The sequence below is a fragment of the Phaethon lepturus genome, unplaced genomic scaffold (assembly GCF_000687285.1).
Source record: "Phaethon lepturus isolate BGI_N335 unplaced genomic scaffold, ASM68728v1 scaffold9079, whole genome shotgun sequence".
NCBI lineage: Eukaryota > Metazoa > Chordata > Aves > Phaethontiformes > Phaethontidae > Phaethon > Phaethon lepturus.
In genome coordinates, this window is record NW_010561184.1 from 1 (window position 1) to 16647 (window position 16647).

Below are 16647 nucleotides of genomic sequence, written 5' to 3' on the forward strand. Positions count from 1 at the left end.
TATATATATAGAATGGACTGATGTAATAAAATTTACCTTATATGGATCTGCACTTAGAAATCACCAAATTAATACAGAATCATAGAATGTTTTGAGTTGGAAGGGACATTTAAAGGTCATCCAGTCTAAACCCCCTGCAATGAGCAGGGACATCTTCAACTAGATCAGGTTGTTCAGAGCCCAGTTCAACCTGACCTTGAGTGTTTCCAGGGATGGGGTATTTACTACCGCTCCAGGCAACCTGTACCAGTGGTTCACCACCCTCAGCATAAAAAAAATTCTTCCTTATATCGTCTAAATCTACCCTCTTTACTTGAAGACCATTACACCTTGTCTGATTGCTAGTGAAGACGGAGGCAAAGAAGTTGCTCAGTACCTCAGCCTTCTCCTCATCCATTACCAGTCTGCCAGTCTTGCTCATCAAGGGGGATACACTTTCTTTGATCTTCCTTTTCTGGCAGACTACCTGTAGAAGCCCTTCTTATTCTTTGCATCCCTTGCCAACTTCAGCTCCAGCCGTGCCTTGGCCTTCCTGACCCCATCCCTACACAACTGGGCAGTGTCCCTGTACTATTTCCTTCTTGCCCTTTAGTCTGCCCATCAGGTCTTGACTCAGCCATGCCAGCCCTTTCCTATGTCTTACACCTGGGGGTTGAGAGCTCTCGTGCTCTATGGATATCATTATATCAAATATTGTTTGGCTTTGGACATGTTTTTTACTTAACAACATTGGTCATTAAAGTACTTGCTATTTGTTGTCAATGTATTTTTTAGAGATTGCACAACATTTTGGTGTGTTTTGGTAGTTCCCTCTTGACCTCTCAGGCCAGGAAGCAGAAGACTGTTCCCTCTTGACCTCTCTGGCCCCCAGCACAACTGACACAGTCTGGTCATAAACAAGTAAAACCATAAATAAATAAATAAATAAAAGAATAAGAAAGCCTCCATCCGAATGCCTAGTGGAATCATTTGCTAGGCTGGCCAAGTCCCTAACTCCTGAAGTGTGCCTGAGGATTGTCTGGGAGCATGGCGGCTGCTTTAGGCCACAGGGAGGACAAGGAGAGTTTATCAATTTGCCTGCCGGGGCCTGGGCCCTGGCGCAGCTCGATTTACTAATACAGGCATAGGCTAAGATTACCAAATCAATGACATTTCAAAAGGCTGCTAATAGATTTGCAGATCCCTGATAGCACAAAGGAATTAGCAAGATCAATCTAACACAGCTGCTTCACTGAAAGCTACGAAACTATCATTATAGCTCACGCAAATCTCTGGTCTGGACAGCCTCACCCGGTGAGCAAGTCTTGCACCAGTGACAACCTGAACTTAAACAGAATATAAGAGGTCTGAGTAACTCTGACAGCAAAAATACTATATTCATGGCTTCTCCAGTGTCAGAATTGCTTTTCAGCTTCTCTTCAAGCTCAGTGACTTTCTGCAAGCATATGGGAGATTGCAGATCACCAGCCTTTTCCTCATTATGACCATTTTCCAGTGGACTCAGCCTGATCTTTCAGTTATAAATCACTTATCAATAGCCCACGTGCAATTCCTCACAGGATGGTGTATTATTTATTACCAATCACGTCAGTAGTTCCAAGTGCTGAATTTTCATTTTTAATACTCTCCAAGAAACAGCATTAGAGCTATTTATTTTTACATTAAGTAATTTTCTGGGTCAGGTTGAAAGCATATGTGTATTTCATAATTCTGCCTCAAGATTATTAAAGGTTTGATAAATTTGTCTTATTTTGCCAAATTTAAATTAGATTAAGGATGGAATTGGTTGTTATTTATTTGGGGGATGGGAAAAGAGTTAGTTGCTTACTAAACCAATTCAGATAACCTAAACTATTCTATGAATCTATGATTGCTTTCCTCACTGAGTTATCAGTGATTTTTGTTCAACTTTCAATACTCTGAAAGCACGCATTCCCTTACCCTCACCATAGCTTGCAGCAGTTTAATTACTCTTCTCAAACATTTAATTTTCATTTGAAAAAGTCCACAGTCATGTTCATTCACTACACAGTTCAGGGAACGGTAACTTACCAACCTTTTATAAATACTATTACTCTTGAATCACAAAATGCCATTTTAAACACTCCTTTCACCAGACTACCTTTTGCGTGCCTTGACTGTAGGGATATAAGAAGTGACACCACTGGAAAACTGTTCATAGCCTGGAAAATTTTTTACATAAAGCAAAAATAATTCAACTTGCAAATACTGCAGTCGTACCTTATATTTACAGCTTCCAGTACCTTATATTTACAGCTTCCAGTATTATCTGCTCCCCTGCAGTCTGGGTGACATGGCTGGCCCACATCAGCCATGATACAGCTCCCCAGCCTCCCACCAGAGAGAGGGTGCACTGTCACAGGTGACTCCTGTCTCTGGACAGGATGACCATGGGTACCACACACAGTGGCCCAGCAACGGTGATCCTATCAACTTTCACTTTACATTAAAGAAAGAAATCAGTGAGTTCAGTCAAGAATAAATATAAAATCACACTTAAGGTTTTTCATGGAAAAAAGAGCCATGTAGACTGTGGTAGTGGTGTCTGGGAGACAACTCAACCCTAACAACAATTCCAAGATATGCGCACCAAATATTTTCTGTGAAATATGGGAAAAGACAAATAGCACACAATTTAGATAAAAAATAAAACTATTGAAAATAACTTCTGAACACAAAACAGAGGAATAAGAAGTTGGCTAAATCATACTAAGACTATCTTTTAGCTCAGTATTTACCTTTCTCTAACACTTAATACTTATATAGAGCATAGTAACCACCACTGATTATTGGTTCAGAGAAAATAGTATCCAAAAAACCAAACCCAAAGAACTCTACTCAAAAATTTCCACAAAGGAAAAAAATAGAGTAATGATAATGTTGGGGGAAACATCTGGTCTTTAACTAAGAGTGTCTGCCTTCTGCAAAGACAAGCTTTGGGCCTTTACTAAGTGATTTATTAGGACAGAATCTGTTTAAGTCTTGGGATCCAATTAGGTAGCAATTTTGGGGGGTACTGTTTCACAAGTGCCACTGCTCACAGCTCCCTACCCCAGCATCAAACAATACATGGATCCTTTGAATAACAGAGGTTGTCTTCCCCAATAATGAGGCAAATAGATGAAAGGAAACAGACTGTACACGTTGAATTCTTTAAATGACAGAATAGTCCATGGAAAGCAAAACTGCATGTCATGATCAACTCTAAAAAAATGACCATGTGACTTACCTGTATTTTAGATGATAGCTTGGTGTTTATAAGGTAGTGCAGTAGGCAGTCATGGCAGCGCATGTGCTTGGGACATTATCTTGAGTAGTATTATCTCATTATTTTTAGGACAGCCACCCAGGTGGGTGGCGTTAAGGAATATCATAGTCCTCCCTTAGGCCACTCTGCAGATGGCAAGGTTTTTGTGAATATAATACACAGCAATGGGCAGGTGCTCTTACATCGGGGTCTGGATGAATACAGTGATTGATAGCTTACTCTGTTCTCAAAATGAGCAGTACGTAAAGAATGATACCCTATTTTACAAAATAGAGGAAAACAACAATCCATTGGGTCAAGGTTGCCTAAGTATAATCTATGCAACTGAAATAAGAATATTAAATCCTTATTAGCACTACTGTTACCCAAGTATCATGTTCCTTTCAAAAATCTGTGAAGGAAAAGACACAATACTTTGATGAAGGTAAGCTGGTCAGCTTATTTTCTGGTAGAAAAAGTGTCCCCATTTTCAAAATCTAAACCATAAAAAATGTTCAGAGGAGACAATATTTATTATCTAAAAATTATCTTTAATATTTTCTCTAACAAAATCAAAACATACCAAGAAACTGAATTTTTATCAGGAAATAAAAAGGAGACAGTATGATACGTGTTCTTCGACACAAAAGTATTGCTGTCTCCAAGTATTCAAAAACTGTGACTGAAATCCCAAGAAACATGAAATTAAAACCAAATTGAACAGCCTTTTGACCTTTTAATCTTTTAGAATGCCTATCCTGTTCCTTCTCTTCTCCAAGCATCTGCTTAGGACTATTGTAAGTCAGCACACTGGGCTTCCGGGACATTTGCTTGATGAAGTACGTCACTGCATTCTGACAGTTTCTTTGTAGGATCATCTACAGCCAACATTCATTTTTAAATACAGACTTAAACATGTTGTCTGTGTTTCAGTGAATGCACAGATGTTGACCTTCCCCTGTTGCTGGGGTATGTAAAGCTGCTGTGTTATCCTTTTTGAACAATGCCAAGCCATTTCCAGCTTTCCACTCCACCTCCTTTTGCATTGCTCTCTTCTTATCCTCCGGCACACTTTCCTGCTGCCACAGCTTCCTTCTACTCCTCTCAGCTGTTGCCAATAGCAGAAAATTTTCTTTCTGTCACTTTTATGCTCCATTTTTACTCTCTCCTCCTGTGGTGTTTATTATATGACAAACTTTTCCATAAGGTGACCTCATTCCATTTCCCTTGGAACAGCACAGTCCATCTTTGTCAAGAACAGGCATGGAAAATTGTAACAATTTTGCAGTAAAGCAAATGCCATGAATATAAAGGCAGGAAGTAAAAATTTCTTAAAATCTGAAAAATTGAGGGATTCAGAAGAATTAAACTTCAGGAAGTCTACTTTTATATTGGGATTATATAAGACATAGATCCTAAACAATATGCAGAATATATCAAATAGTAGCAAGAGGTACAACTCTATTTGTTATTTACCAAACCAAATGCCTATCATATTCTCATCTTTTGCCTATACTTTTCAGAACTGTTTCAACCTGTAACCTAGAGTTCACAGAATGATGTGAAATAATACGTATGTTTTCTTTTGCATCCAAGTTTTATATAAAAGTCTGTACAGTTGCTTTTGTACTAATAGACGTTTCCCCATTTCATCCGCACTCTGTTTAGATTAATAGGTTCTCAGTATAGGTTTAGAAAAGTGATTTAACTAAGAAACAGCTATCCTTAATACTTACTTAGTTTGCAACTTCTGCAGTCCCTAGCGCAGGGTAAGGTCACGGCTTGTCCTACTGGCCTACCACACACGAGAGGAGTCCAGCCTCGGCACTCGACCGCTGCGCTGCCGCATCCAGCCGAGCCCACCCGCAGCTGCCTGCAGCCAGCTCTGACCAACCTGTGGGCACGGGCAGGAGGGCGGCCGCATCCCGGACTCCCCCGCGTCCGCACTGGCGGAGCAGCTATCCGATTTGTTCAGATGCCGCTGTGGTGACTGTATGTAGTCATGGATGTACAAGAGGAAAAAGGAGCTGGGCCAGACAAGCACTGGACCCCTTCTGCCAGCATACATTTCTCTCCAGTACGAAGCAGTTTGAAATTACTGACCATCATAGATCTGAACGCAGACTGGTTTGGTTTCCTGCAGAACATCGTGTTTTAACTCAAGATGCCCCAAACTACTAAGTAATCCGAAAAGATTGGAAATATCTAGAATGCACTGATATAATCAACCATTTAAAGTTATAAAAGATAAATTGCAATATAGCTCATTTTCAGGACTTCAGTTTACTTCTGACCATATAAGGGAACAAATGTCTCTCACATGCAAGACGCAGGTTCAAAAAAAAAAAAAAAAAAAAAAATCACACCACTCAGCTAAACCATAGTTGCTATGTATTGTGCTCATGGACAAAGACCTGAATTAAAAATACGGGCTATGAAGCATGCTATGTCATTTATGGACCTGTTACCTCCCCTGCTCACTCCTTCAATCCAATGCTGATGAAACATCTCTGCAATGCCCTTCAATTTTCTAAAATGGGTGAAAACTACACCAGCAAATAAGGTTGGTAAGTTTTAGCTATTTCAGCTAAAGCAGGTCCCAGAAGAACCTGACAATTGCCACACATGGTATAAGGGCATAAGGAGAGCACAAGCGGGGGGAGAAGAGGACAAAGCTAGGGCAGAGAAGCTGACCTTGGTGGTCAGCTAGATGGGCTCAGCTGTGAAACTTTGGCTTAGCCCCTAAAGACTATAATTACTCTTATAATTTCACATTTACCGCAGGCTACTAAGCACATATTCACACGCTGCTGTTTTGATGCAAGGTAATTCATTACACGGCCTGTCCCAGAGTTCAAGCACAGAAATAGAGGGGTGACAGTCAGCATTGTGTGTCGGACTCTATCCTGATGCTGGAGGCTTATCCTTTTGCCTCCAAATTACTTTGAATTAACAGACCACAGTAGCATATATTACTCATAAAATGTAATGTACAGCAAATGTAAAATACTCCAAGTACCTACCCCTGGAAACACACATAAACCATTCCAATGGTTACAACACTTTCAGGGGTGATGGAGGGGAAAGGGTTACTGAGTAAGAAAGCAGCACATATCTTGCAGAAACGTAGGGGATACAATTTAGGAGGTATAAAAACATGCACTTGATAAAGATGTTGTGTAACACATGAAATTATTTAAAGTCATTGCTTAAAAACAAGAGATAGATGTCAAATTTGGAATAAGAATTCTTGTCATCTTGGCATTTTAGATTTTAACTTTGCAAAAATGTCTCATAATGTTACAGTTTTCTTAAGATTATTCCAGTCATTTGTTAGGCCAAAGATTATCTTGAAAGTTATTAAATTAGGAAGCAGGATTATATTACAAAGAAAAAGAGCTGGAACACTTTTAAAATATGGAAAGCAACTGGCAAATACTGAAGATATTACTTCCTTTGGCTTCTTTTTTTTTCTTATTAAAGAAATTTTTTTTGGTGAAACTAATTGCACTACTACAATGTAAGCTGAGAGACCACATTTTTCCACCCTTACATCTAAACCCAAAGAGCACTGCTCATAAAAATAGACACTACTGGCAAATAAAAGGGTGAGAATCTGGTACTCCAGTTGTCAAGGGGTAAAATTTCTAAATACAGTCTCTCCTGTCCCATGCAGATGACTTTTTCTGAGCTAGACTGAACACTTAAAGTCTTGTAGTAAACACGTATGAAAGTGTAGGTTGAGTTATTAAAAATAACCATAACATTATGTAACTGTGGGAGTTACCTTTAGTTTTAAATAGAAACGCAAGAATACTTTTAGCACTCAGGCATGTATTCTTTTTATTCTTTACAAACACTTTTTCCTTTAAGAGAGATTTCTAGCCTGGAGGCAGGAAGATAAACCCTGATGTGTTTGGCACCTGTGGTGACCTGTGTATGAACAGCTCTTGTCTGTTCATTTCTCTTACTGTAATGAGAAAGCGTAATGCAAAGGAACATAAGGAATCATTTGTATGTTGAATATGAATATACGAATGCTACTGGAGGGTGCTGAAGCTGCTTTGATAGGATGGTGGGCTTATCCTTTGATAGGATAAGCAAAAAATTATTTTCGGCCAGGGAGTTCTCAGTCTATTACATACATTTGTGCAGTTCCTCTGTCCTAATGAAATAAGGAATTGGACATAAGGTTGTCCAGAAAGTCATGCAGAGAAATGTTACTGTTATAATGAAGCAGCTTAAAGCAAAATTTCCTATTGGTTATTATCTCTTACAACCACATTGTTCTGGAAAAGGCTCAATCATTCTGCTTTCATCAAAAGATAATGGCCTCAAGTTGCAACAGGGGAAGTTTAGACCAGATAATAGGAAAAAATCTTTACTGAGAGAGTGGTCAAACACTGGAACAGGCTGCCCAGGGAGGTGGTGGAGTCACCATCACTGGAAGTGTTCAAAAAACGTCTGGATGGGGCACTTCAGGACATGGTTTAGTGGGCATGGTGGTGTTGGGTTGGTGGTTGGACTTGATGACCTTAAAGGTCTTTTCCAACCTTAATGATTCTGTGATAATGTCTCTTGTCCATTACACATCAACCTTTGACAACTAAAACCAATGGAAGATAGCAGCAGACTTCTCATATTTATAACAATGACATAAAAGTGCTCAACAAACAATTCCAACAAGGTGCTATTTTTTTTCAGTTCTATGTAGCCAAATGAGATATGGCTTGTTTCCATTTTATCCTTAAGCATACATGAACAGACAATGCAATAATTACATATGTAAATATGTGATACCATATAGAAATATTATTACATATAGGAAATGAGAAAAATAATTGTAGATTTAAAAAAGACTACAATAAAATATGTTGCTGACAAAAAAATTACAATATGAGCAAAATTAGGAAAACTGAAAGAAAAAAAGACTAACAAAAGGTGGAAGGTACGTAAGAGTGACAAAGAGGTGCAAAGGAAGGAGAAATAGAGAGGCAAACTGTGTTACTCCATTTTAGACATAGACATATGCCTTGTTCCTTTTCATAAGGTGTTTTGTGGAAATCATATATTTCTGTATTTCATCACATAATTTTTTAAAATCTAAGTTGAAACTCAAAATGCAATGAAAAAGCCACCAATTTATGGATTAAGCATTACAAATTAAAAGTTATTCACAGAGCAGTTGACCTGCCATAATTTGTGGACTTCAGTCCTCAGGCAAACAAAAGAAAAGCAACTGTGTTCCAGCTTCAGAAAAACCAGTATCCTCTCAGGTTAAATTCAAATCACTGTTAGTAATTTAAATATTTTCTCCATCCTCAGCGTTAATATGAATTTTACTTTTTGTCTTTCATGAACTGTTAAATAAACAAAATAGGTCTATAAAAGAGGATAAGTTGAAATAGTGTAAATTAGAAGATAATGATTTCTTGTAAGTCTACAAGTAATCGACAGCCACCTGCCAATGGTATCTCACATCCTCAACTAGGAAAAAATATGATTTCTCTGCTACCACAGAAAGCAGTTCCATATTTTAATACTTTGAGTTCAAATAAATAAGTAGCACTGTTCCTCCTTGCCCTCTTTAAAACATTTTAATAGACCTTTCAACCTTGGCACTATCCGCCTCTTGTACCATGTCTGCTTAAAACTCCTATAGCCAAAGTAAACATGTTGTGTTCCATGAGCAAAGGCCGATTTGGAAAGAGAAATTTACTACTTGACCATATATAACTAAGTTGAAATGGCTAAATTAGTGATGGGAAAATACTTCTTAGTCTTCTGTCACCTTTTCCAGGTTGAAGGTTGCACTCCCTTCTTTCTCTCACTAAAAATACACATACACACACACAAAATTTAATTTGCTTTTAGTAAGTGAAAATGAAGACCATATGAAATAATGAAACTGAGCCACAAACTTCCCAGCCTTTCACAATAATAATTAGAAGAAAAAAGGTTTCAGGGAAAAACATATTACAAAGTTTTCCCAACAAAAGATATTTTTGAATGAAAAGTACTTTTTAAAAGAAACCCAGATTTTAGAACATTATTGAGATTTCTTTCCATTCGTGGGGTGCAGGCAATTTAGCTACTGAAGAACATAATGACATTTTCCAACAGCTTATTTCATCAGCCATGTCACATTTATCTCCATTCACATAAAAACAACCAAATCTTGCATGTAACTGCTTCCGCTGCTCCTTCAAGGCATAACAGCTCGTTTCCAACATTGCATTAGTAGCAGTGTAAATCTACATTCTACATTTCCCTTAGGCTATTTTTGGAGCTTTAGCTAATCCATGACAGGGTGAAAATTTTGCCTAGATGAATTGGAAATTCATAGATTGAACTAGGTATTAAGTTGTAGCAGCTCTAAACAATTTGGACACTTTTTTTTTAAATCAATACCTACTTTGGGCAAATCCATACTCCACTGAATTAAGTCAGGCCGGTATAAAACACCTAGTTGTAGCCAATGTTGCAAGTATCAAAGCTCTGGCTGGTTCTCAAACAATGCATATTGATAGCGTTTTCTGTTCCTCCACATTTTTGATGTATAACTATACCTATTTATCTAACTGTAACAGCTAGAAAAATGAAAAAAACCTTCAGGACATTGGATTTTTTTTTAAATTCTCAAATTCACTTTTGAGTCCCAAAATTTGTGTAACAGCACTGGCTGATGTAATAGTAGATAATACTTCTCCTAAGCCTTGTTTGGAGGCTCCTCCTGCCATAAATCAACCCCAAAATATTGCTTCCATAAATAGAGCATTAAGCATATTTTTAAAAGGTAAGTTAAACTGTCTTCTGTGACTCCTGACCTTCTTTATGGAAGGCAAAAAAGCACCATCATACTAACCAAAAAGATAATTGTTCTCTGAATCATGTGAACAGTTTGCGTGGTTACATGGGGCTGTTCGTGTGCTGTAAGCAGAACCTATTCAGCTGAATCAGTAACTAAAAGCATGAGTCAACTTTTGAGCTAAAGAAGTTGGCTCTTACACTATTATCTAGACTAGCTTTTTTTAGGAGACAAAGACTAATGCTACCTAATGTCACTTACACAAATATTTAGCTGTTCACATTGTCTAGTGCGTAAAGCAGGGCTTTTGATAAATCTACATTTCCAGAATACTAACACAAACTACATCTATTTAAAATGAGGAAAGACAACAGCTCTAGAGTTCTTCTTGGGGATGAGCCTATGGTGGGGGTTTTTTTGTTTGGTTTTGTTTTGGGTTTGAGTTTTCTTGTTTGTTTTTGGTTTTTTTGTTTGGTTGGTTGGGTTTTTTTTAATCTATGTGAGTCACAGAGGTTATTGTAAAATCTCTGTTGATAAAAAGGAAGCATTTATTTTCTATATAGAACGGGGGCTTTAATTCATAAGGATTCTCGTCCTTTTTTCAGTCTTTAGTTTGTAAAAACTGCAGTAGCTCTGATTTCTCAGAAAAAAGTATTTTATATATAAGTTTAACTACAACAGATGTTCTCTGCTAAAAGGAAAATATCTGCTTTTCCAATGGGTGTGGAAGTATTTATCCTAAACTTTCTTTAAAATCACTCAATCACCAGGCGAAGTTCTAGGAACACAGTGTAACAGACACCACAGCCGTCCTCTCTGGACCCACCGCTTCACAGCATACTCCATAATCGGTTATGCATATTTGCTACAAGCCTTACCATTTGCCACATACCAACTACCATATTTTGCAGTTCAGAACAAAGACATTCCTCCGTTCAAAATCACGCACAATAGGATTTCCAGGCTCCCCACACGTCCAGCTCCAAAGCTGCTTTCCCTTAAGTGTCCAACACAGAACTGCTGCACGGAGGAGGCTCCTGCCAATTCCCAGTTTTGTATGCTCTGGCATTTTGACGGAAATAGTTTGGTGTAAAAGAAAAAGTTCTTTTCCCTTTCCAGCAGCATTCTTTTTCCACTCTTCTCATATTCTGTAACAGTACAACTATTTCTTTTTGCTGTAATTCGATAATTTATTTTTAGGTGACCAGAACTGGCAGTTCTACACGATCTGTTGGACACAGCAGAGGTATCTACACAGGCAGGTGCAACCAGACTCTGCTTAACACCCTGGGCTGGCTGCATACAAAGCAGCGGTGGCCTGGGGGCAGCTCATTAGCATGGACGTCCCCTCACTAACACCGGTATCAGTGCGCAGGTGCTGCACCACTCTAGGATGGTCATGTAGCTGCCAGTCAAGGCCTGCTTCATATCCATCCAGCTTCTGCAGAAGTGCAAGAGTCTGGTGCCAGCTGTGTAGACATGTCCAATGTGCTCAGAGGCCCAAATATCAAGAAGCGGAATTTGCTTTGTGTAGCTGGCCAGAGGCACAAAATATGCTGAGGAACATCCTTCTGTAAAGCTGCAGCTGCTAGAGAAGAGGCAACCTCCCACTAACTCAAATGGAAGTACAAGAAATCTAACAGGGTCAACTAGACATTAGCAATAGAAGATGTGATGTAGCATTTGTGAAGAGTTAACAATGACAGCCAGAGGAAAAGTACAACCTGTACTTTTGTACAACCACAGTCTCAAATAGAAATCGGCATCCCAAAACTATTTGTGTGCATTTGGCAAGTCACAGAAAGGGTTTTATGTCCACTCTTCTGGCCAAAAAAAGGAGCTGTTTTGGTGTCTCTTAGCAGAACTCACCAGATGCAAGTTCAGTCACGCATCTGTCAACAGAAACACTGTGAAATGCCTCATGTAGGTCATGTAGGCTTTGGGCCTGCCAGGCTTGACAGCATTCCTTTGTCGACTCGTATTTGCTGCCACAGCCTTATTTCTACCTTAACTTTCCCTGTTTAAACTCATTTTCCAGCTCGAAAGACACACTGCAGACTATCCTAATAGAAAACCTTTGACAAGGACAGGACTTCTGTCAATATCGACAAAGTCAGGATCCAGCAGACTCTACTTACAGATGCAGAGGGCCAGTCTAGACATTTGCTCTGGTGAACAACAGTCTGTCATTCTGGTCCCCATCATTTGCAAAGGAGATGAGTTTTAGAGTATAGAGCTTCAAATAATTTTGAAACTACTCGTAGTTTCTCTTTTGGGAACAACCCTGTTCTGAAGCATAATGAATGAGTTAACTGAGCTCTATACATAAAAGTATTCATTAATAATTCTCAAAAGGGTGATTACATTGTTTAAAATAGTTTTGGAAAGGAGAAAAGAAAAAAGATACTTGAAAAATCAAATATTTTGATGCACCTAAGGGTAAAGTCTCAAGAATAGTTCAAGGAACGTACCTCCTTTGATAAGGGAAAAATGCTCCTCTTTCTTTTGAATTTGCAGATAAATAGAAAGTTTCACTATAGCTTACCTAGCATTGCTAGATATCACTTGGATGCCAATTATTATAAAAGTTGAATTTTTAAGTCAGAAACTAGTTGAATTCACAGATCAGAAATAAATGGTTATATACTTTGTGTAATTTCATAATTTTGTCTGGATTAATTTTTTACATTACTTTTCCAAAACTAATGAATATTTGTAATAAAAAAAAAGCTTAATTTATGTTTTCTATATATGGCCTGAAAGTAGTGCTGGAAACAAATACTGAAAATTAGGTGATGCTAGATAAATTTTCATCTCCATATACACAAAAGATGGCTTTTATAAAAAAGCCAAAAAAACCGGGCTTTTATATTTGTGCAAGTGTATTATCTAATTTATAAATTTATATACAGTATATGCAGCTATATACACATATATATTAATAGCAGCACATGTGCTATATCCAAAAGGTGGAATATATATCATATCCCAACAAGCAGGAAGAACACAGGATAAAAACCTGACCAAAAGAAAAAGATACGAAAATAGAACCATTGAACTAATTTTTAAAGCAGTATTTGAGAGAGAAAAGTGTTCTCAAAATACTAACCTAAGAAAGAACAAGTTCCTTTGGGGATATAGGACAGATCGTGTGTGTGAAGTAGCCATCTATGATAGTTCCTGATGCTTAGATTCTCCCAAATCAAAACAAGGCTGTATAGTTTTATAAAGTTTACTTCTCCTTATATACTAAAATAGCACTGCACAATACTCTAATGCAGAATTCACATTTAAAAGTTAAAAAAAAAAAAACCACCACCCCCCCCAAAATCCTGCCAAATGTTCAAAAGTTGTGATAACAAATCATCTAAAGGGAGCTCCCCTACATGGTGTGAAGTAGGGATTCTCCTTCTGAGAATCAGGAGCAGTGTGTGAAGCAACCAGAGTAACCCACAGCTAAATAAAGGCTAAGATGTTATGTCCTTAAAGATATGCTTTGGGCAGAAACAGAAGCTACTGGGCAAGCTTCTTTGGTTTGTGTTACGACAGCCGGAAAGAATTATTGTAATGACCCAGTCTGGCTTTAGCCATTGAAAATACTTAAATTATACTTTGCTCAAGGGAGAATAAGCTGGAGACACATGTCAAGACTCCAGAGAATTATTGGGAAACCTGGTAGTGATTTCACAGATAGCAAGAAGGTTCTTCAGTCTCACAAAGTTTAAATAAAATTGAAGAAAACAACTAACTGAGCGATTGCAAGAAGAAACCTGAAACGAGTGGCATATCATAAAAATATCTGTATTTGTTTCCTGCTGGAAGAAGCTCCTGTCAAGTTCAGAGACATAAACAAAAGTGCCTGAATTCCAAAGCTGACCTGGATCGAGCAGACAGCAGTCTTGGGCTGTCATCACAGCTGAAACATTTCATCAAAAGCTTGAGTCACTCTGTAGCTTCTTGGAGCTAAGAGCAAAGCAGCAGGTTTTTCTGTGTGTGTACAAGCAAAATGATTGAGAAATTTAAAACTTAATTTTTATCTAGTACATCCAGACTAGCACTCAAACTCAGATGATCTTCAGTTCTGCTAAATGGGAAATATGCTATTTAAGATGAGACAGACTGAAAATTCTGCTCTCAGACAGTATGACAAATTATAACAATAAAATTAGAAAATCCAAAGCTTTCACCAAGAATAGATGGTGATTCCTTCTGAAGTTTCAGGATTGCTGGCTTTTGTCTCAGGTCGCACTTTTATAGGAACACATTTTAAAGTAAGTCAATGAGACAGACCAGAATCTTTGGTGGTCTAATGCTAAATATTGAGTTTTGGATATAGTGTTTTTGAAGAGATGTAAAATATGACCTAAACTATGTGTTAGTTATTTAAAAGCAGTGATTCTATCTCAATATGGTCAGACAATTTGCAGTAAGAATATAGTGTACAATGTGGTAGTTTCTTGCTATCTAAAGCCTCCATTCTAGCCAGCTCAAAAATGTATTTCCTCATCTTTCAAAAAAGGACTCTCACCCTACTCATGTTGTTTGGCTCCAAGAAACCCCTGGTTGGTAATGCATGAGCATCAAGAGCTTATACAAGGAGCAGCAACAAATTCTTCCACTCATGCCATGATGAATGGCAGATAGAATACAGTAAATAGTACGAGGAAGCATTAAATACACAGAGAGCAGACAGCAAAGCTAAAAGTATGGAAGATGGAAAGAAATGCATAGAAAGAATCACTGAAAGACAGAGACAAGCCTTCATTTCTAAAATTTGTTGCTTGCAGGTTTTGTGTGTGAAATGTGAAGTGTTCGCACTTCTAGTTAAAAGCTGTCGTCTTCATTTACATCCACTTTCAGCAGCCCAGAGAGTCTTCAGGTGACAAAATCCTGTAGCTCTAAAGGGAGTGAAAACACATTCTGATGTGCTGTTGGAAAGAGGATACCCTGAAAGCAAAACAGGTTTCCTTTCTTGTTTCCTTACGGTTTGCCATTTTGCTTTTTGCAAACTTTGGAAAGTACCATTCAGGAACTGACACACTGAGAAAAAAAATTAGCAGTAGAGGAAAGGGAAAGGGTGGGTATTTTTAAAATTTATTATTTTAATATTAATAGTATTCTGCTAAAAAACCAAAACCCAAATAGAAAGCAAAACAAATCAACAAAATCCTTCGCTGCTGTAAAGTATATTCATATCAACATAAGAAATATCTTACGGTGAAAACAGTCATTCACTGGAACAACCTCCCCAGGGACATGGTAGCATCACCATCACTAGAGGTTTTCAAGATGCAACTGGACAAGGTGCTAGATAACCTCATCTGGGCTCCCCTTCCCATGAAAGGTTGGGCAAGATGATCTTTCAAAGTTCCTCCCAAGCTGGGCTGTTCTATGGTTGTATAATTCTATTGACTTCTACAATTCACAATTTTATGAGTACTCCAAGCACCAACAAAACTGAAGTCAAAATATGTAGTGCCTAACAAGGCAGCAGTTTTTAAAGGGATCTGTTTTACTGATCTGAGACAGCAGTCTTTGCCATAGCCGCATCTACTCAAATCCCTTTCAGTGTTACATTTTCCAGTAGAAACCGAGCCACGCTTTTCAGAATTAAGAACGTCAATGCTTAGAGAAACTGATTAAAGCCTACAAAGTGAGTTTATAAAGCTAAAAATTCATGTCAGCATTACCTCTTTTCTTACTTTCTCATAACCTGACCAAACCAGAGTCAATTTCCTCTCTCATTTCTCTTCTCCTTCCACCATTCATTGCTGAGCAGCCACGACTCCTGCCCTTGGAGCGACTCCCACTCTGCTGTACTCTGACCCCCTGACACTGGCTCCTTCCTGACTGGAAGAGGAGGTAAAACATATCCCTAATTTTCTGAATTACAGATCCTGCCTGACAACTCAGGCTTCCCAGATAACTGTAGCACACAGTAATTCTGAGGCCTCCAAGAGAGGATCTTCACTTCAGCTTACCTATGAAACAAAACTTCCCAAAAGCGCTGTTTACTGCCCATGAGCACCGTGACTTCATGGTGCACAGTACAGAGGCAGCAAGGCCAAACCTCTTCGGACAGGACTGGACCTGTGGGTTATGTCTAAGTAAATTAAGAGATGACAATATGAACTGAGCACATTGATATATGAGCATCTGTACTTTTATTTACCATTTTAGCTACTGCCATTGAAACAGTAGTGGTCATCTATCTATATGTATATGCATGCCATTGGCATCCAAGATTCCTGGCAGGAGGGCACTAAAAAAAAAAAAGCTGGAGGTCTGTGTAATCATCAAAATTCTTAATACCTGCCTAACCACAATATCCAATAGGAAACAAAGGGCAGGGAGGGAAAAAGAACCCCACAAAACAAAACCCTAAAAAATAATGACAGAAAAAAGGCTGTTATATTCTGATTACTTTGAGAGGTGAAACCAAAGAGTGATCAGCTGCACATACATGCAGAGCTTAAACTCTAATCCTCTCTCTGAACTTACATGCTGTAATGACCAACCAGTTTCCAAAGGCATCTTGCAATCCCACAGCCCTCCAAGGGGTGCACCCCAA